This window comes from Geotrypetes seraphini, chromosome 7, assembly GCF_902459505.1.
Source record: "Geotrypetes seraphini chromosome 7, aGeoSer1.1, whole genome shotgun sequence".
NCBI lineage: Eukaryota > Metazoa > Chordata > Amphibia > Gymnophiona > Dermophiidae > Geotrypetes > Geotrypetes seraphini.
Genome location: NC_047090.1, coordinates 26,344,036 through 26,366,983, shown reverse-complemented (window position 1 = coordinate 26,366,983; position 22,948 = coordinate 26,344,036). Strand labels below are relative to the sequence as shown.

The 22,948-nt window shown below is 44.2% G+C and overlaps 1 long non-coding RNA gene across 1 annotated transcript in view; it reads right to left on the bottom strand.

The window, feature by feature from the left end:
* The window catches only part of LOC117364316, a 548,356-nt gene that overhangs the window by 20,688 nt on the left and 504,720 nt on the right, over window positions 1–22,948 (bottom strand). The window lies entirely within an intron of this gene.

Here is a 22,948-nt window from a genome sequence, read left to right as displayed (position 1 = left end):
TGTCTTGGAGGTCTGTATACCACACCAAGGTATAGGCATTTTCCATTTCCTCTGGCCAGGTTCACCCAGAGGGATTCTCCAGTGTATCTAACATCTGTGATTCTGGTAGTTTTGATGTTTTCCTTGGTATATAGTGCTACCCCTCCTCCTAACTTGCCCTCCCTGTCACAACGAAGTAGGTTGTAACCTGGTATAACCATATCCCACCCATGTGAGTTTGTGAACCAGGTCTCGTATATTGCCATCACGTCTAGGTCGGCGTTCATTATCTTCGTCTCTAATTCCAGAATTTTATTGCCTAAACTGTGTGCGTTAACATACATAGCCTTCCATACCTGTGAAAAGATTCCCTTTTGGAGTGGCTCCTAAATTATCGTGTGTAGTTTGTGTATTTACCTTAGACTCAGAAGTGTGGGTGCGGCTCGCCTCCTCAGGGTAGTTTCTTACCGCTCTGGAATGTGAATATATACCCTCCCCCAACTTACCTAGTTTAAAGCCCTACGAAGTAGACGGGCTATATGTACTGTAACACCTTTACTGAAGCTCGTGTATTGTAACATCTTTATAAAATCTCTTAAATTGTAACTCAAGTATTTTAACACCATTACAGAAGCTCGTATATTTTAAAATCTAAGTGGTTTACAATAAAAAATGGGGAGGGGGAAATGACCGCAAACAAATAAACAATAATACTGACTGGACAAGCATGTCTTGAAACATTAGGAAAGAGAAGAAGGGCAAGTTACATTTGTGCAGTGGGAAAGTGAAGGGATAAGAACATATTTTGCTTTAACAGCTGCTTTTCTTTGCTTCTCCAGAGGCTGCCATCCAGGGCAAGCACCTAGACTGCCTATCGATTCATCCAGCCCTGATTATATTGTTGCTTTTGTTCGTGGGTATTTGGTATGGGAATTAATCACTTTGCTGGGACTATGAATAGTCACCATTGTAGAAGTGCCTGTTTTATGGGGTTAGAGAAAAGAAACCTTTCAGAAATGTTTTACATTTCACGTCTTTCAGTAGTAGTAACAATCTCTGGGCCAGACATGCGGCCTTTATTGACAGAACAGTTGAAACTCTCCACCTAGTCAATAGCTGCCAAGTGATGCCTGGAGGTCTCATTGGCTGAATACACAAGAAAGAAAATGATCCTAAGAATCTTTGCTACAAATCAAAAGTTAACTTTTAGCATACAGTTTGTATTTAATCATCTTTTACAATTGGTTTTTCTTTTTAAATGAAAATAGCTCTTGTAATTCTTGCATCGAATGCCAACCTTTGTGTTACTATACTCTATGCTAAAGGAGGCAAAGGATGTATAAATTCTCGCCATGCGGCAATCGATATCTCTTTTGAAGCTTAATTTTTCATAGAATATTGAGATGAGACATTCTTTGATTTTGCATCATTTAGACTGTTGGTCCAGTCGCTGATCCTGAGCTCACTGGATTACTGCAACATAATCTACCTAGGGTTGCACAAAATATCCATCAAGAAACTGAGGCTAATCCAAAACACAGCTGTTCGTCTAATCTTTGGCCTGAAAAAAATCCAACACATCACCCTATATTACAAGAAACTTCACTGGCTACCCATTGAGGCCAGAATAATCTTCAAATTCAGCTGCCTCTGCTACAAGGCACTCTTCGGCATCACTCCCACCTACCTTCTGAAACACTTCGTCATACAGGACAAACTCCGCTTCCCACGCAGAACATTCCTGTTTACATTCCCCTCCCCCAAAGGATGCCGATTCAAAAGATTCTTCAACAGGACTCTCGCCTTCCAAGCAGGGATATGGAACACCCCCCTAAGCGACCTAATCCTGACTTCACTAACATACCACATATTCAGAAAATCACTAAAAACACACTTATTCGACAAATTCGTCTGAACTGCCAAAATAGTTCAACACCTACCTCTTCTTACACGTTCCCCCTCCCACCCAATATGTTGCCTAACCACTTACCCCTTCCCAATTCCAACTCGCTGTTATCAGCACCTCTTATTGTACACCGTCTTGAACTGAAAGGTATGATGGGATATAAATAAAATAAAATAAAGCTATTATTATCAGGTCAGGTCAATTTCCTTGGTATTTTACGAAAGGCTGTGCAGGAACACAAGAGTGCAGGTATTATCTGCCGGCACATCCAATGGTAGGAGGAAATGGGATCCGTGTCCTGTCCTCAAATCTCCATGCATGCAGATATTTAAGGGGGGTCCTTCTACTAAGGCAAAGTGGCTTAGCGCGCCGCTTACATATGTCTTTCCAGTGCATTAAGGTCACTTGTGCTGTGGCCGAAAAATGGCTGACTTTCCCATATTCTACATTAATGGCTGCACACCAATTTTGCCATTGGCATGCGGCCATTAAAAAGAGTTACTGCGTGAGCTCTTACTGACATCTGTTTTATAGGCAGTAGGAGCCCATGCGCTAACCCCCTGCTAATCAATTAGCGCATGGCAATGCATCACGTGCTAACTGATTAGCACTGTCATCCCCATTCTCCACCCCCCTTAGAGAAAATTCAGATAACTTATTTTAGTGCACAGTGTACTTCCACAGATAAGCAACTTTACCATAGGACGTACGGTAAACAAACACTAGTGTTTATCGCAGTTTAGTAAAATGACCTCCCAAATTGCTGCATGCTGCAGCATTGATCCTCTCTCATTCCCACACTCCAAACAAATTAAGAACCCCCTGAATTCCCTGACACATTGACATTGATCTCCTGTTCCCTCAAACCCCCTGACATAGAAACATTGATGGCAGATAAAGGCCAAATAGCCCATCTGCAGCATTCACTATCTCTTCCTCTCCCTATTGGCTAAGGCTCTTTACACCTGCATTGTGATGTCATAGAACTTTATGGTTATAAAAACATTGTAATATGATGGCAGATAAAGGCCAAATGGCACATCCTGTCTGCACATCCACAGTAACCATTATCTCTTCCTCTCATTAAGAGATCCCACAGGACTATCTCGGGTGTTCTTAAAATCAGACACAGTCTGTCTCCACCACCTCTACCGGGAGACTGTTCCATGCATCTACCACCCTTTCTGTAAAAAAGTATTTCCTTAGATTACTCCGGGGCCTATCACTCTTAACTTCATCCTATGCCTTCTCATTCCAGAGCTTCCTTTCAAATGAAAGAGACTTGATTCATGCACATTTGTCACATAGGTATTTAAACATCTCTATCATATCTCCCCTCTCCTGCCTTTCCTCCAAAGTATATAGATTGAGATCTTTAAGTCTGTCCTCATTTGCCTTATGACGGAGACCACACACCTTTTTAGTAGCCTTCCTCTTGACTGACTCCATCCTTTTTATATCTTTTTGAAGGTGCGGCCTCCAGAATTGTACACAATATTCTAAATGAGGTCTCACCAGAGTCTTATATAGGGGCATCGATACCTCCTTTTTGCTACTGGCCATACCTCTCCCTATGCACCCTAGCATCCTTCTAGCTTTTGCTGTCACCTTTTCAACCTGTTAGGCCACCTTAAGATCATCACATGCAATCATATCCAAGTCCCACTCTTCTGTTGTGCACATAAGTTTTTCAACCCCTAAACTGTACCGTTCCTTCAGGTTTTTGCAGCCCAAATGCATGACCTGCATTTCTTAGCATTAAATTTTAGCTCCTAAATTTCAAGCCATTCTTCAAGCTTCACTAGGTCTTTCTTCATGTTATTCACACCATCTGGGGTGTCTACTCTATTGCAGATTTTGGTATCATCCGCAAAGAGGCAAATCTTACCTGACAGCCCTTCAGCAATATCATTTATAAAAATGTTAGAAGAAACAGGCCCAAGAACATCCCTTTTCTCAGAGCGATCTCCATTGATCTCTATCATCTGTCGCCTTCCACTCAACCAGTTTTTGACCCAGCCCTTCACTTTGGGACGTATCCTGAGGGCACTGTTTCTTTATTAGACGTCTGTGTGGAAAACTGTCAAAGGCTTTTCTAAAATCTAAATATACCACATCTAACGCACTCCCTCTATCCAATTCTCTGGTCACCCATTCAAAGAAATTGATCAGCTTTGTCTGACAAAACCTACAGTATCTCTAGTGCATCCATGTTGCCTCCCGTCCTGTAATCCAAGATTCCAGAAACTTTACCATTCTCTGTTTTAAAAGCTTTTCCATTAATTTACTTACCACAGAAGTCAGACTTACCGACCTGTAATTCCCTACTTCTTCCTTACTTCCACTTTTGTGGAGAGGGTCTACATCTGCCCTTCTCCAGTCCTCCAGTACCACTCCCGACTCTAGAGACTCATTGAAAAGGTCAGTCAGCGGAGCCACCAGAACTTCCCTAAGTTACTTAAGCACCCTCGGATGTACACCATCTGGGCCCCATCACTGTCTAAATATCCATCACTTGAACCCGTGTCTCTTGAACCTCTCCCAACAGAGTACATAAGCAACATCAAGAACTTCTAGAGTCCCTCCATTGACATGGGCAACTATCCTGATAGATCCCTAGCCTCTACCTAGGTCTTACCTAGGTAACGAATCTGGACAATAGACCCCATCACAATCCCACCCCCAAATCTGATCTCGTAAACTGTTAACCACTAATCTCTAATTATGAATGTTCCATTCAATTTGTAGAATCTTTCTAATTCATTGTAAACCGCATAGAAGTTCACGGTCCTGCGGTATATAAACTGTTATTATTATTATTATTACCTGGAGTCTCATTGATGTCTAGTTGGGGTCTGAAAGGATCCCCAGTCTCATGAAACCAGAGGATCTACTGCCACCATTTTTGAACCTGGTAAGACATGGGGAAGGGTTAGGGATGAGGATCTTTTTCATGGAGGCTCAGAAAGAGGATGTTTATGTATGTTGTCAGCTGGTGGACTTCAGGGGAGGAGAAAATGTTTATATATGCTATCAAGGGGTTTGCAGGAGGGTGGAAATCAATGCTGTTGGAAAGTTTGGGGGAAAGATGATTATATAAGCCGTCAGGGAATTGGAGAAGGAGGAGGTCAATGTTACTGATGTCAGGGGGGGTTGAGGAAGAGGAGGAAATCAAGATTGTTCGGGGAGAAGTTTCTGTTAGTCTGTGCAGCTGTTGGGTAGGAGTAAACTGTGATGTGGAGGTTTTTAGATCTCCATTCCTTTTGTAAAATGGGGAATACGCATGTAAATTATCAGCATGACCAAACCACACCCATGCCACACCCTTAAAATCTGTATGTGCTGTGGCTCTTCGCCTGTAAATAGCAGTTTTCTAAAATCTACACAAGTAAGAAGTATTTACACACAAAGTTGCTTCTAAAATAACCCCCTATTTACTATTTGGGCCCAGTGGAACAGGAACATTTGGCACTGAAATACCTCTAAAGGTGGATGAAACAATTCATTTAAGCCCCCTTTTATGAAGCCACATTATCGTCATCGGTGGCGGTATTAGTTCTGATGCTCATAGGAATTCTATGAGCATCAGAGCTTTTACCGCCATGGCCGGAAATAAAAAAGCCTAATGTGGCTTCATAAAAAGGGGTGGGGTAATTTGTTTATTATTTCTTTACAAATATTGCTTCAACACAGACCTCACACGGCTGAAATGACTCTGCTTTATCTTTCCTTTGGAATTAGCTGCATTAGGGTTTGGAAAATTTTATTTTGAAAATAAAAATCAGAGGAAAGTAAACAGACATAGAGTGGAACCTTGGTTTACGAGCATATTTCGTTCCAGAAGCATGCTCGTAAACCAATTTACTTGTATACCAAAGCGAGTTTCCCCATAGAAATTAAGGGAAACTTGCTTGATTCGTTCCACCTCCCATCCCCCCCCGGCCACCGGTGCTGCTGCACCCCATCCCACCACACCACATCCCCAAAGACCCCCCCCTGTCCCCGAGGCCACTAGTACGCTTTTACATCTCCCCCCGCCCGAACTGGCATCCCCTGCCCAAACTGAAAGCTTACCCCCCAATGTGGCACCGGCACGCAGCACCAACCCACAGGAAGTGCCGGTGCCCGAAGATCATGCCTCTCCTCCGACTGGGCCTTGAACATCTGCGCATGCTCAAGGCCTTCTGGCTCCTGCCTCTCTCCAAGATTCTACAGCAGTCAGCAAGTGTTTGGCCCTTATAAGGGCAGTTAAGTATCAAAGGAATCTTGGAATAGAAATGTTTTCAGCTTTGTTTTAAAATGGAGTAGAGATGATTCTTCACGAAGGTAATTAGGAATTGAATTCCAAAGAGATGGGGTAAGTGGGTTTTCAGCCTGCTTTTGAGCAAGGTAAAGGAAGGAGTGTGACGGACGGACTCACGAAGTTTATTCCAGGCATATGTGGCAGTGAGATGAAAGGAATGAAGTCTAGAATTGGAAGTGGAGGAGACGGGTACAAGCAATGTGCCTGAGAAACTGAGTTCTCAGGGTGGTGTAAAAGGAGAGACAAGAGAGGAATGATACTGAAGGGCTGCAGAATGAACACACTTGTAGGTTAGTAATAGGAGTTTGAACTGTATGTGAAGGTGGATTGGGAGCTAGTGAAGTGATTTGAGGAGAGGAGTGACATGAGTGTAACGAGATTGGCAGAAGATGAGTCACGCAGTAGAGTTTTGCATAGACTGCAAGAAGGAGAGGCGGTTCAGCGAGAGACCTGTTAGAAGTAAATTGCAGTAGTCTAAGCATGAGGTTACGTGAGTGTAAACAAAGGTCCTGTTAGTGTGCTCAGAAAGGAAGGGACATATTTTGATGATGTAGAGGCAGGAGCGAAAGGCTTTAGCAGTCTGTTGGATGTGCATAGAGAATGAGAGGTCGGAGTCAAAGATGACTCCAAAATTACGAGCAGAGAAGACAGGAATGATAACAGTATTATTTACAAAGATTTATTTATGTTTTCATTTTTATTTATAATAAACATTTTAAATCAACTTATCTTTGCTGTATTAGTGTATTGCTTTCTTCTGGTCCTGGTCAACAGGGGCCATGTTTCACCTACGCTGCCTCAGGGCACAGAAATAACAAAATAACTGCTGTCTCCTCATATTTGTCATGCAAACATGTAAATGTTGATGGGGAAATGTGAACTATATATGCACAGTATTTCCGACTTTAGCAAATACCGTATTTGCTGGCGTATAGGATGTAGCGGTGTATAAGACGTATCCCCTTTTTTATACACATTTTTAAGAAAAAAAAATATGCGTGTGTACGTCCCCCTCCACTGTCAGGCTTTGCACCCAGCCCACTCCCTTCCAGGCACTGCATACAGCCTCCTTCCCTCCCAGGCTTTCCACTCCGTCCCCCCTCCCTGCCCTGTCTGTCCTACCTCCTCTATTCCTGGTGGTCCAGATATGAAGGAGCGAGCTTTCCGCACTCCTGCCCTGCTGCTAACCCGGTCAGTCAGTCGCTACCATGGCGGTCCTGAGTTCTGGCTTCTTCAGCTGCTGAGCGGTACCAAGCAGGGGTGCTGCTCGGTGCTGAGCAGCCTCTTGAATGGCTCCTGTGAATTCTCATGAGAATTTACAGCAGCCATTCAGGAAACTGCTCAGCGCCGAGCAGCAATGCCAAAGCACTCCCCTGCGTGGTACTGCTCAGCGGCTGAAGAAGCCAGAACTGGCAATAAAAAACTCCACCAAAAAATCTTAACGGGACAATCCCCATCACTGTGCACAGGGTATAGTTTTTCAAAAATATAATATAAATCCACTCATCTTAAGCGTTGGCGTTGTTCACTGTGGCATCACCTGGTCATCATTCATTCCGGGGCGTCCTCAATGCTGAACGTTCCACTATACTTCAAGCCTAAATCCTCCAAGCCTTTCCGACAAGGCCCTTGTTTTGCCACTGTGTGGCTGTGTCAGGGAAAAATTGCTAAAGCTCAGGAGCTACAGGCGGGCTGACCTTGCTATTCTCTATATGCCCGTGCACTGCAATGCAATGACATCAACGCATATGTGCATATGACATCATCATGATGCCGGCCACACGTGCGCAATTGCTTCCAGATGCAGCTTCGAGATCAGTACTTCTAAAATGACAAGCTGCCAGGTTTTGGAAATCCCTCTGGGTGCCCAGACAGTCCTCTAAAATATAAAATGAAGAGGACATGTCCGGGTTTTCCCGGACATCTTGTAACCCTAATCATAGGTACAGGCAGTCCCCAGGTTAAAAATGAGTTATGTTTTTAAAGCTGCTCTTAAGTCGGATTTGAATGTAACTCAGAACTTGTAGATTTTCAGATTCTTGCTGCTTACCTCTGCTCCCAGTTGTCAAAAGGGCCAACTGCCCCTACTAGTGTTCCCTCTAAGGCAGTGGTCCCCAACCCTGTCCCGGAGGACCACCAGGCCAATCAGGTTTTCAGACTAGCCTTAATGAATATGCATGAGAGAGATTTGCTTATAATGGAAGTAACAGGCATGCAAATTCATGCATATTCATTAGGGCTATCTTGAAAACCTGATTGGCCTGATGGTTCTTCAGGACAGGATTGGGGACCACTGCTCTAAGGTACAGCAAGCACAACCACACACTGTTCTTAATGTGGCCATGCATCATTCTTGAATCTGCCACTAGAAATATTGCTCAGTGAAATCAAATGAAGCCACAACCTCGTTCTTAAGTACGACTCGTACTTAAGTCGGGTGTCTGTAACTCAGGGACTTCCAGTATATATATGTAAGCAGCAGCTTTTCTAAAAATCATTACTTAGGGCTCCTTTTACTAAGCTGCAATAGCGGTTTTAGCGCGCACTAAATTGCTGCGCGTGATAAACGCTTATGCCAGCATTGAGCTGGCATTAGTTCTAGCCGCATTGCGCAGGTTTAGCGTGCGATAAAATTCTGCGCGCGCTAAAAACGCTATCGCAGCTTAGTAAAAGGAGCCCTTAGTCTAAATCAGTTTTTTCCACGTGTGAACGGTGTCTACCACTTTTCAAGTGATCTCCAATGTGCTTAACTCAAAATTTACTTGCATTAATTTGCATTAACATGTGGTAATTCATTAACTCACATTAGTAAATGAGGCCCGTTGTAAAATATGGCTATAAATTTGAAAATTAAAATAAATTAAGTTAAATTATATGAAAACCACTCGGAGATATAATCCTGTAAGGTTTTCTATAAATTTTCCAAAGTAAGACAGGATAGAGAATTTATTAATTCATTTATACTATATCATACAGTAGGTCCTGAATGCGTACTAATAGCACAGAAAGGCCTATCAAACAATATTGAAATGCCATAGAAATGTGTTACCAACTTAATGTAAAGAATCAATTACTATTACATTGGGCGAACGATTGATAATTTTGAAGGTCTTTTCAGCAGAGTCTATTGTGAAATACTGGGAGAATTGTGGTCATTGAAACCCAGACATGGGCAACTCCGGTCCTCGAGGTCCGGATTCCAATCAGGTTTTCAGAATTTCCCCAAAGAATATGTATGAGATCTATTTGCATGCACTGCTTTCAATGCATATTCATTGGGGAAATCCTGAAAACCCGATTGGAGTCCAGCCCTCGAGGACCAGAGTTGCCCATGTCTGTTGTAATCTGAACATCCCTATTCCTACCTAGACATACTATACAAAATATGGCTTCACATGTCTTTCTTTTTTTTTTTTTTTTCCAGTGCTGTAACTGCTCATCAATGATTTCAAGCTTTATTTTGAAATGCTCTTCTGAAATGTTCACCTATTCCGTTAGAATAGTGGTTCTCAAACCTGTCCTGGGGGTTGGGTCTTCAGGATATCCCTAATGAATATGTATGAAACAGATTTGCATGCCTCCCACCTCCATTATAGGCAAATCTCTCTCATGCATATTCATTAGGGATATCTTGAAAACCTGACTATTTGGGGGTCACCCAGGACAGGATTGTGAACCAATGGCATGTCCAACCTCAGCCCTCACCAGGCCGGGTTTTCAGGATTTCCCCAATGAATTTGCATGAGATCTATTTGCATACACTGCTTCAGTTGCATGCAAATAGATCTCATGCAAATTCATTGGGGGGAAATCCTGAAACACCTGACAGGATTGCAGCCCTCGAGGACCGATTGACAACCCTGCTTGAGAAACTTTTGTGTCTGCAAGCAGATTCATCCATGCTGCTTTTCTCTGCTTTACAGAGAAAATAGATTAACTACAGATCCACTTTATGTATAACTATAATCTGTCTGCTATTCAGTGCTGTTTAGCTGGCGAGGAACAGCTGCTGACAGGCTAAATAGTGCTAAGCTGGCTAACCGCTAATATTAATTTATGGTTATCATATGGCTCCAGAAAAAGGAGGACGGACTGAGACACCTAAGTTTTACTTCCACTGAAAGCAAAAAAATCCTTGGTATAATACATCACTTCTTCTTAAACATCAATTACGTTCCCTAGAACGGAAATGGCAAGCAAATCTCACACTATCCAATCTTGAAAAATACAATGAACATTCAAAATTTTATAAACAATGAATCTGGAAAAGAAAAAATATTACAAAAAATGTATTTCAAAAGCAAAAAACTCCTCAGCCTTATTTTCCATCCTAAAAAATCTGACACATTTCAAACAAAAACAAAACACTAAAAGTTATTCCACACCCACAGTCCAAAGCCTGGCAAACTTTTTCCAAGCAGAAATCCAAACCATAAGAAATTCAATTAAAAAAAAAATAATAATAAATTTCAAAGCTTCCATAATACAGAAGATAATACTATAAATCATCTATGTGCAACATGTTCTCATTTCAATCTTCCTTCTCTAAATGACATTCAGCGCATTATGCACTCTTTAAACCCTAAAGGTTCAAATTCTTATTCCATCCCATCATTTATCTTAAAACACCACTTCTCTATCTTTGGCCCATTTATACTCAAATTAATTACCAAAAGCCTTACCACTGCAACAATGCCATCAGCCTGGAAACATTCTCAAATTTATCCTATAATTAAAAACAGTATAGGCCGGTGCCGAGTTCGCCCTGCTTCTCTTCCCCGGGGGGCCAACCAACTCTCGCCACCCGACGTCAATTCTAATGTCGGAGAGGACGTTCTGGGCCAGCCAGGCAGCGATTGGCTGGCCCAGAACGTCCTCTCCTACGTCAGAATTGATGCGGGTGGCGAGAGTTGGTCAGCCCCGGGGAAGAGAAGCAGGGCGAACTCGGCGCCGGCCTGTTCCCAATGGCGGCGGTGGCACTCAAGTGGCTAAAGAGACGCAGTTTGCCGGCCTAGGAAGAACACTGTAGGGTGGCCAGCTGTGCACCCCCTTGGGGCATAAACCCGGGGCGGACCACCCCACCCCACCCTGGTATGCCACTGTCTGTACCTCACTCCCTCCCTATGACCAAAAATTCTCCTTTCTTCTATTCCCCGTGTACACAACCATCTCTTTCCCTCCCTTCCTCTCTCCCAAGTCCATGCCTTCTTGTCCAAAAACACATTCCCTCCCCCACCTCAGCATCTCTTTCCCTCCCTTCCTCTCTCCCAAGTTCATGCCTTCTGTGTCCAAAAACCCATTCCATCCCCCACCTCAGCATCTCCTTCACTCCCAAGTCCATGCCTTCTGTGTCCAAAAACACATTCCCACCCTCACTTCAGCATCTCTTTCCCTCCCTTCGCTCCCAAGTCCATGCCTTCTGTGTCCAAAAACGCATTCCCTCCCCCACCTCAGCATCTCTTTCCCTCCCTTCCTCTCTCCCAAGTTCATGCCTTGTGTCCAAAATGCACTCCCTCCCCCCTTTTATGTTCTGCGTGTGCCTCCCAGCCCATCTTAGCAACTTTCTCAGCAAAATAGAGCTTGAGCCGGGAGGCTTGTCTTCTATTTCCTGCCTGTCCTGCCGCGCACACAAAGCCGACCGGAACTCTTCCCCGACGTCAGCGCTGACGTCGGAGGGCAGGCTTTGCTTAAGCCCTCCCTCCGACGTCAGCGCTGACATCGGGGAAGACTTCCGATAAGCTATATGTGAGCAGCAGGGCAGTAGGAGCAGAAGACAAGCCTCGCGGCTCAAGTTATATTTAACCCCGCGGGTCCCCCGTCCAGCTCTCTCATATGCACCCCCTTGGGGCGTGCACCCGGGGCGGACCGTCCCCCCCTAGGTACGCTACTGCTATGATGTACAGTATTCCTACAGGAAATTTGCATTCAGTCTCAAGCTTTCTAATTTAGAGGTGTTACAGTTCTGCAGCACTTGCGGGCTCATGCATGCTCACTAAAGCATCCTAATTTTTAACTTTAAAAAAAGCACCATTAATCAAAATGGTTAGTAAAAATCTAAATTGAAATTCAGACTACCTTCTTTTTATATTTGGGTACTGTATTTTTCGCTCCGTAAGATGCACCTCACCGTAAGACGCCATTCTGAACCAAATTGTATACTAATATATACCCGACACCTTTAAATTCTACACCCTGCTCCCCCAATCAATCATCACTTTTATATACCCCCAGCATCTTTAAATTCCATCCCAGCCCCCCAGCACCTTTAAATTCTAACCCAGCACCCCCCAATCAATCATCATTTTTACATAACCCTCAGCATCATTAAATTAAATCCCAGCCCCCAGCACCATTAAATTCCATCCCAGCCCCCCCCCCTCCCCTCGCGGTACCTTTAAATGTTGGAGGTCAGTGGACGGCTGCCTGCTGCTTGTCAGGGCCTGCGGCGCACAAGCGCGTTAATGCCTGGGCCCGGACACTTCCCTAATTGGGCCGGTCGCTGGTGCTTCGCAGGGCTGCTGCCTGCTTATTACCGGCACATCGGGGCCAGTTCTACTGAGGTAGCCATTTAGAAGTGGTGCCCGCCCACGCAGCAGCGCACTTGTGTGCTGCTGGTCCTGACGTGCCGGTAATCAGTAGGTAGCAGTCCTGCAAAGCACCAGCAACCGGCCCAATTAAGGAAGTGTCCGGGCCCAGGCATTAGCGCGCTTGTGCACCGCAGGCCCCGACAAGCAGCAGGCAGCCATCTACCTGTCCTCCAACAATTAAAGGTACCGCCGGGGTTTGTTTGTTTTTTTGTATATTCGCTTCATAAGACGCACCCTTATTTCCACCCACTTTTTTGGGGGGAAAAAGTGCGTCTTATGGAGTGAAAAATGCGATATATGTATGAAAGCAGAAGGTTCCCCCTCTATCCACCCCCTTTTCTGGAAGTTATTCCTTTCCTGTTGCTTGAATTCAGTTTTTAGAGCTTCAATAGAAATGATTTCTTCAGGCATTTGTAATAGCCATTGGCTTAATTTGTGTGCTGTGATACATAGAAGCGATGAATGTGACAAGGGCATTTCATAAAGCCTATCTAGTCTTCCCATCTTCACTTCCTTTTCTCCTTCAAAGACTATTTGTTTTTTTTTTAGGTCTCCACCACCTCTGAGAAGCTGTTTCACACTTCTACCACTCTCTGCTATAAAGAAATAATTCCTTAGATTCCCACTGAGTTGTTCCCTTTCACCACCATTACTGTGTAATGTGCTGCTTTGCCTTGAGCTGATGTTACAGGATCATGTGACGGGTCCTGCCAAAAACATTGAAAATGGTCCAGCAAAAATAAGCTTTACAAAATTAAAAAAAAAGAACAGTCTCTAAGCTAGATTTCTGAGTGAAATGGTGTGGTGGCCATGTTTGTCCACTTTCCAAGGTGATATATAGAAATAAAACAAAAAAACAAAGGAAATAAGGTAATAAGGGAATATCTTTGTTATTGGACTAGCTCAATGCATTTTATGATGAGCTTTTGAAGGTAACCCTTCTTCAGATCAGAAATAAGCAATGTACTGAAGTTACAGAGAAATACATTTAAAACCAATAGGAGGAAATATTTTTTCACTCAGAGACTAGTTAAGCTCTGGAAAGCATTGCCAGAGGTTGTGGTAAGAGCAGATAGCATTGCTGGTTTTAAGAAAAGTTTGAACAGTTTCCTGGAGGAAAAGTCCATGGTCTGCTATTGAGAAAGATATGGAGGAAGCCACTGCTTGCTCTGGATCGGTAGCATGAAATGTTTCTACTCTTTGGGTTTTGGTCAGGTACTAGTGACCTGGACTGGCCACCATGAGAACGTGTTACTGAGCTTGATGGACCTTTAGTCTTACCCAGTAAGGCTATTATGTTCTTAAATGTTGATAAATATCAGTATATAAGGAAAACATTTCAGGGATAGTTTCACAGGAAAAGGGAGGGGTGGGTGGGTGAACAGGAGACAGAGAGGTGCCAAAGCAATTTTAAATGTCTTTGGGCTAGATGCACTAAAGTTAGCGATCGTTGCTAAACCTGTTTTCACAGCTTTAGCGATAATCGCTTTTGCTGACTCGATGCGCAAAACAGCTTACAGCGTGTTTTTCCACTCAATCACCCATTTTTCGATCCGGCCATGCAAATTAGCTAACACACCATGCAAAGTAGCCAAGCGATTGATGTACTAACATCGTTTGGCTATGAAAACCCCCCTAAAACAAAACAGGGATTTTAGCTATCGGAAAAAACTGACCGGTCTGATTGGCTCAGATGCCTAAAGCCCCTTGTAAGGGAGCCAATCAGGGCCTTAGGCTCCTCCCCGTGCATCACATGGTGCACCGGGGAGGGGAAGGCCCATCATTTTCCATGGGCGGGGCTTGGAGCTGGAGAGTTGTGCTTCCCTCCAGCTTCCAGCGTTTAGCAAAGGTGTGTGTGTGTGTGGGGGGGGGGGTGTTTCAGGGGAGCATCTGGTGGCAGGAGGGAGTGGCCATCCCTCCTGTCATTTTTTTTTTCAGGAGGAAGGGGGAGGGTAGGGGATGTTTGGGGGGTTGGTGGCATGGGGCTTCAGGACTGGGTGGGGGCATGGCATGGGGATATTTGGCCAGGCAGGAGGGAGTAGGATCTAGTCGGTATTACCGACCGACTTTAGTGTATTTAGCCCTTTGTAATGGCAAAGGAAGCCCAGATCTTTGTTAAGCCCTGTCTGGTAGGTGTCAAAATATTTCAGCATTTTCATTTGAAAGGTCTTACGTTCTCGGATTGTCTTGAAGTTCCCTTTTACCGTAGTATTCTTACCCTAAAGTCATTGGTGCAGGGGTCGGCTTTTCCAAAGTGTTCCAAAATGATGAAACATTTGATACCTACCAGACAGGACTTACGATCTGAGCTTCCTTTCCCATTTTGAGGGGGGAACTTTCTCTGACTAATCTGGCCCATTTCTTAACTTGGTGGAACTTTTCCATGGCTTTTTTCCTCACCAGATTTGTTGCTATTCTTCAATTATTTTGACCCCTGACAGATGGATAGGCATTCTTAACCCCTTATGTATAATTTATTTCCAATATTCCATTGGGTTGGAAACCATAAAATACCCTGGCTTTTCCCCTCTGTTCTAACAATGTCATGCACAGTGGCGTAACGAGGGTGAGCGGCACCCGGGGCGGTGACGCCTCTCCCCTGCCCCCTACGCTGCAGGCGCGTGCTCCTGTTTAACTTTGGCGCGAGCAGCCACCAACTTACTGCCCGCGTCGGCTTCAGAGCTCTCTCCGATGTCACTTCCTAGGTGCAGGTACCGGACGCGACGTCAGAGAGCGTAATGAAACCAAAGCGGGCGACAAATTGGTGGCTGCTCGTGCCGAAGTTTAAAAGGGGCGGGGGAAGGGAAAGGGCACTCACATGGCAGAGGGAGGAGTGGTAAGGGGGATCGGAGGGGTGCCGGTGCGCCCCGAACAAGATGGCGCCCAGGGTGAATTGCTCCTTCGCCCTCCTTTACTACACTACTGGTCATGCACCCCTGAAAAAGAAGGGTATCAACCGAGGAGTTGGGGAAACCTATTTGTCCCTTCTTAGTGCTCAAAAGAAACGATTGCCTTACTCTTAAAAGTTACTGCCTTCTTTCTACTTTTCACATCTGCAATCTCTGTCTTCTATAAATTCTAGTGTCATTGCTTTTGTATGTACACTGGCTTTTTCCCAGTCTGTTTTGAACCTCCATAACCTGTAACCTCACTTCTCAGATGCCTACTTCACACATTCCTCTGACGGATTGTTTGCCCTGCTATCTCCACTTTGCTGCACCCGCTGAAGTATTGATTTTCACAGCAAGAGCTGCTAAAAAAAAATCAATTGCTAGGAAAGCAACATAGAGTGATGGTAGCATAGTGTAGATAAGGGTATGCTCCTGTATTTGTATCCGCAAAGCCTATAGCTTTCTTACTTCTCAAATTGATCACGCTCTTTGGAGACCCTTTACTAAAGCGTGGTAAAGCTGTATTCTTACTGCAGTGGTAGAGATTGAGGCCCTGGTCCTATAAATGTCATCTAACTCGTAGGCGCTCTTCTGCACAGTTGTTAATCAACCGCCAGGTGCTGTTTATAGCATGGCACCGGTAGGCATTGAAACCTTAGCTGCGCTGCCATAGGCCCACTTGCCATTTAGGCCAGGGTTTTCTTGGCCTAAGGTAAGCGCCTACAGGCACCTGAGTCAATCCATGCCCAAACTCCATCTCAAATCCACCCCTAACCGTGCCTGTTTGCTGTGTAGGTTGCCACTAGGCTCCTCGGTGTAGATGCCTACCTCAAAGTGGTACGTGCTTACCGGCAAATTAAGTTTTTTATCGTTTTTTTTAATGGTACTTTCAATTATCAGTGCTGATTAAGTCAATTTTAAAAATTAAGTTAGGCACCAAGATTGGCTAGGCATGCCGATCTAGGTGCCTAACTGTAGGCGTCTTTTACAGAATCAGGGTCTAAATCTATAAATGGCTGCCTATTTTTAGATTATAAACAAAAATTGATAGAGCCAAGACGCCTATACTCTTCTCAAATCAGATGACTAACCTTAGTGTAGCATAAATATCCAGCATTAAATAAGGAAAGGAAACTCAAACTTAGCTTCACTTTAGCGCTGTTCCGTGGTGCAGTCCTTTCCAAATAGACGATTCAACCGACGATTGTAATCCACACTTAGGCAAAAACTTACTGCTAACTCCCTGGAACATAAACTTGCCTCTTTAGTTGTAAACTTGAAATTCCTTTAGTGTTGGGTGATCTCCTTTTGTGGTTATTAAACACCAAATTTATCCCGGGTCTGAGCCAGAGACCTTTCCGCCCTAAAATCAGGTTAATTCCTTTTGTAGCCTTTTTGGCTCTGTGAGTGATATCCTTTGGATTCTGAGGTCTGTTTGAAAAATAAAGTGTGTTTTTTGGATGATCTCCCGACACTGAGGTTAGACATCTGATTTGAGAAGTGCCTATTTTTAGATGCCATGAGCACATCTATATGGAGTCTGTTCTATAAAGGAAAGGAGGCACCTACTTTATAGAGTACTAAGTATGGGCCGCTCCAACACCACTGTTTTCTTTTTTTCATTTCAAAATTAATGTCATTAATAGTGTGCTCTATTTGCGTATACCCCCAGATTCTCTAGGTTTCCCACACGGGGGCATTGATCGCAGGTCTACGTGTAAATTCATTAGTCAAGTAGGCACTAATAAGAACATAAGAACATAAGAAGTTGCCTCCACTGGGTCAGACCAGAGGTCCATCCCACCCAGTGATCCGCTCCCGCGGTGGCCCACCAGGTCCTGTGAAGTGATTTGACCATTTTTATATCCTACCTCTGCTTCTATCTGTACCCCTCAATCCCTTTATCCTTTAGGAACCTATCCAAACCTTCCTTGAACCCCTGCACTGTGGTCTGACCTATCACAACCTCTGGAAGAGCGTTCCATGCGTCTACCACCCTCTGGGTAAAAAAGAACTTCCTAGCATTTGTTCTGAACCTGTTCCCTTTCAATTTCTCCGAGTGACCCCTAGTGCTTGTGGTTCCCCACGGTTTGAAGAATCTGTCCTTGTCCACTTTCTCTATGCCCTTCAGGATTTTGAAGGTTTCTATCATGTCCCCTCTAAGCCTCCTCTTCTCCAGGGAGAACAGCCCCAGCATTTTTAACCTGTCAGCGTATGAAAAATTTTCCATACCTCTTATCAGTTTTGTCGCTCTTCTCTGGACTCCCTCGAGTACTGCCATGTCTTTCTTGAGGTACGGCGACCAGTACTGGACACAGTATTCCAGGTGCAGGCGCACCATTGCACGATACAGTGGCATGATGACTTCTTTCGTCCTGGTTGTGATACCCTTTTTGATGATGCCCAGCATTCTGTTTGCTTTCTTTGAGGCTGTCGCACACTGTGCCGATGGCTTCAATGTTGCGTCCACCATCACCCCCAGGTCTTTTTCAAGGTCGCTCACCCCTAGCAATATTCCCCCCATTTTATAGCTGAACATTGGGTTCTTTTTCCCTACATGCATGACCTTGCATTTATCCACATTGAAACTCATTTGCCATTTTTTTGCCCACTCCTCTAGTCTCGTCAGGTCCCTCTGCAGGTCCTCACAATCCTCCTTGGTTTTGACCCTGCTACAGAGTTTGGTGTCATCAGCAAATTTAATGACCTCACATTTCGTCCCCGTCTCCAGGTCGTTGATAAATATATTGAACAGGAGTGGTCCCAACACCGATCCCTGAGGGACTCTGCTCGTGACCCATTGCCAGTCTTAGTAATGCCCTTTTACTCCAACCCTCTGTTTTCTGCCTGCCAGCCAGTGTCTGATCCATCGGTGTACATCCCCTTGCACCCCGTGATTCCACAGCTTCTTAAGCAGCCTTTCGTGAGGTACCTTGTCAAAGGCTTTTTGGAAGTTGAGGTAGATGATGTCTATGGCTTCCCCCTTGTCCATCTGGCTGTTTATTCCCTCAAAGAAGTACAGTAAGTTTGTGAGGCACGACCTACCCTTGCAGAAGCCGTGCTGGCTTGCCTTCAGTTGTCCATTTTTTTCTATGTGCTCGCAGATTGTGTCCTTGACCAGTGCTTCCATCATCTTTCCCGGGACCGAGGTCAAGCTCACCGGCATGTAGTTTCCCGGATCTCCTCTTGATCCCTTCTTAAAGATGGGCGTGACATTTGCTATTTTCCAGTCCTCTGGGATCTCCCCAGTTTTCAAGGATAGATTACATATTTGGCAAAGTGTTTCCGCTATTTCGTTTCTCAGTTCCTTTATTACCCTTGGGTGGATGCCGTCCGGGCCTGGTGATTTGTCGCTCTTCAGTCTGTCTATCTGTCATTAATCATTGTAGCTAACAAACACTTAATTTGCAGTAATTAGGAGTTGCGCATGGATGTGGCCTGTGCCCTATTCTATAACATGAGTGCCTAAATTCCAAAGCACACAGCTCAAAAGGGGGTGTGGCCATTGAAGGGGCAAGGATGGGTCTAGGGCACTGCTAGAAATTAGGCATGATGTTATAGAATACCTGCATTTGTGAACATAACTGAATCAGTTGGGTGCCAGCATTTACCCAACATTTTGGCAGGCAAAAGTGCTTGCGCCCAGATTTAGGTATGAGAAGCACACCAAGGTAGTATTGTGTAAAGGGTGTCATTTATTGGATCTGCACTTTTCATAAAGACTGTGCACTCTTTCCCGCTAATGCACACATGAGTCAACCATTATACATGTGCGAACAATTGCACATGCCTCTCCGTATGTTCACACTTTTGTGAAAGAGTGTACACAATGGCCCTGATTCTATAAATGGTGTCTTAACGACTAGGCACCTTTTGACATGGTTGTCAATCAACCACTAGGTGCCTAGCAGCGTTTAAGCGTTCTTAGGTGCTGGTAGGCGTTAAATCCTTAGGCACACTGCATGCAAATCCATTTCATACATATTCATTGTGGATATCCTGAAAACCTGACCTGGCTCCGGCTCTCGAGGACCGTAATTGCCTATCCCTGCACTATGCTTACAGATTGTGGACCGATCAGTTTGCGACCCCTGACCTGATTCCGATCCGTGCATGCAAATGAGGGGAAACGTCATGCAATGCAATTCACTAAACTTTTTCAGGAACACCGACTGGGCTGGCTGATCAAAAAAAAAAAAAAGTGACTGCTGGGGACTCATGACCTTTTCTGCTCTCTGCCAACTTCTCCTGCCTTGCCGTGCGCACTTTTCCTGCCTTTCTGCCCCAACTTCTGCCTTTCCGCCCCGACTTCTCCTGCCTTTCCGCCTGCACTTCTCCTGCCTTGCTGCCCAGACTTCTCCCTCGCCGCCCTTCACCCCGAATCTCCTCTTGCTGCCCAGATTCTCCTGCCCTTTCCCCACAGTGTGAGCCTGTAGTTTTAACCCAAGGGTTAAAACCACGGGCTCACTAACTGTCAAAAAAGTAAAAAAGAAAAAAAAAAGCAGCTTGCAGCTCTGTAAGCATGCGCAGACCATCTACAGACAAAGAAGATGGTCTGCGCATGCTTCAGCGATCCATGTGGTTGGTGGGGGGGTGTTCCTCCGATTGCCCCCATTTGCATGCTGACCCTTTGTGAATTTGTCGGATCAGGCACGATCAGGCAGGTTAATGAATATAGCCCAAGGTCTTTCTGCCCCCTCCCCCCTTATAAATTGTTACACTTGAAAAGATATTTAACCAAGTCATTCTTAGGTCCCCAGGAGGCAAAAGTTGAATAAATCCAGTGCTGCAGAGATTGGACCATAGTGCAACTCTTTAAACCTTTTATGAGAGCACTATTACAGAAGGATGATTGGAAATGCTTGCCCTTTTTTCGGTTGATACCAAAAACTGTAACAGGTTGGAGACACTGGAGGTACAGAAAATATGAGTGTGTGGCACAGTGGTTAGCCTGAGTTCACATTCCACGCTGCTCCTTGTGACACATAATCCCTCACTGCCCCAGGTGCATTAGATAGAGTGTGAGTCCACCGGGACAGATAGGGAAAAATGCTTGAATACCTGAATGTAAACCACTTAGGCTATAAATACTAAAAATAAATAAGTGAATGAAGAGGCACCTATCAAAATGTGAAGGATTGTCTTAATGGAGGTGTCAAACTGCAATCCTGAAGAGCCCTGATATTCATGAGAGAGATTTGCATGCTATGTCTCCATTGTATACAGATACATCTTGTGCATATTCATTAGGGATGTCTTGAAAATCTGACTGGTTTGTAGTCTTCCTGGATTGTGGTTTGACACTTCTGATATAGAGTTTGATAGCTAAAATGTAATGCACAAAGTACTGGCTCATCCATTTGGAATTCAAAAATCTAAGAATGGTGGAGTCCGTGGTATAAGGTTCTGAGCAAGAACAAGATTGGGATCTGATTGTAATTCAATCTTATGACCATAAGGTAGCCAAACAGATAGCTACGAGGGGGTGCTGAAAAGTTTTCAGACCAACCAAGAAGGGAATGACATGGAGCTGTGAAACTTACAAGTTAATCCACATATTTGCCCCTAAGTTCAAAACACTTGGCACATTGTTTCTGTAACCCTTCCAAAAGATACTCTGATATCTAGTCACTGAAATACTGCTCCACTGCTGCAACCATTTCCAAATCACTCGAAAATTGTTTTTAAGGTTCCAAATCACTTAAAATTATTTTTAAGGTTTGGAAACAGAAAATAGTCAGATAGAGCAAGATCTGGTGACTAGGACAGATGGTCTACGCACTGAAACTCCAACTGTGTCAAAACATCCATCGTATTGCCAGCCTTGTGAGTAGGTGCATTCTCTTGAACCTTCCCCCCCCTCCTTTCTGCAGCTTCCCTCACCTTTTTCTTTTAATGCCTCCTTTAATCAACACAGCAAGTTACCGTAGTATTCTGCATAAACTATTTGACCCCTTGTAAGATGGTCATTACAACACCTTCCTGATCCCAAAACACTGTGGCTATGACCTTTCCTTCTGACTTTTGTGTCTTGAATTTCCCTGGCCTTAGAGAACCTGAGTGCTGCTATTGCATGGATTGTTGTTTTGTCTCAGGATCATAGTGGTGTAACCATGTTTCATCAACAGTAACTAGTTGTTCCAAAAGGTTGACACCATCTCACTGAAAATACTGCAAAATCATCTTGAAAATGTCTACTGAACTTCGTTTCTCGTCACCATTCAAACATTTGAACATCCACTTGGCTGACAGCTTCTGCATATCCAGCTGCTCTTGGATTATGCATCCAACACATTCCCTGGATATCCGTAGTGTCTCAGCAATTGTTTTAGCTGATATTCGCCAATCTGCCAAAAATCAGGTCGTGGACATGGTCAACAATTTCAGGAGTTTAACACCGTTCGAGGCCTCCCAGACCTTGTTGCATCTTCAGTCTAGAATTCGCCACACTGAAAGTTTGCAACCCACTTCTTCACTGTGGAGTATGATGGGCATTTGTCACTCAATGTTTGCATCATGCATTCATGGATTTCCTTTGGAGCTTTCTTCTGCAGGAATAGGAACTTCATGACGACTCAGTGTTCCAAACTTGAAAATTTCACACTTTTTGCTAACATGGTTCATTCAATAGTCACTTTTATCAGCTACAGTAGGAAAATAACACTCAGAATTTAGAAAGTTGGTTAGACTGAGAACTTTTCAGCACCTCATAAGACAAAGATGATGGCTAGAAGGACGTTTAGAGGCATAGGAAGAAAAATATACAACTGGGAAATAGAGATGGCATTGTCTCTGTATAAGTGTCTACTGAGAGCTCATTTGGAGTACTTCGTAATATTCTGGAGACTACACTTTTGAAAGGATATAAATTGAATGGAGTTGTTCTAGAGGCTGGCTACTAAAATGGCATGTGTGACTATGTCACAATGGGTAATAGGAAAGACTTAAAGATATAAAAAGGTTTATATCCTGGGGAAAGACAGGATAAGAGAAATATGATAGATACTAGTCTTTAAGTCCGTTACATTAACGCTACAATAAATGTGTCTGTCTTTCTTTCTGTCTCTCTCTTTTTTTGGCTGTATACCACCACCCCTTGCCTGCTCCCCCTGTCCAGCAGTAGCCCTTTTCCCTTCCTTTTCCCTCCCCTGTGTCCAGCAGCACCTCCTTTCCTGTTTCCCCTGTCCAACAATAGGCCTTCTCCCTTCTTTTTATCTTCCCCTTGTCCAGTAGCAGCCCTTCTCCCTTCGTTTTACCTCCCCTTGTCCAGCAGCACCTCTTC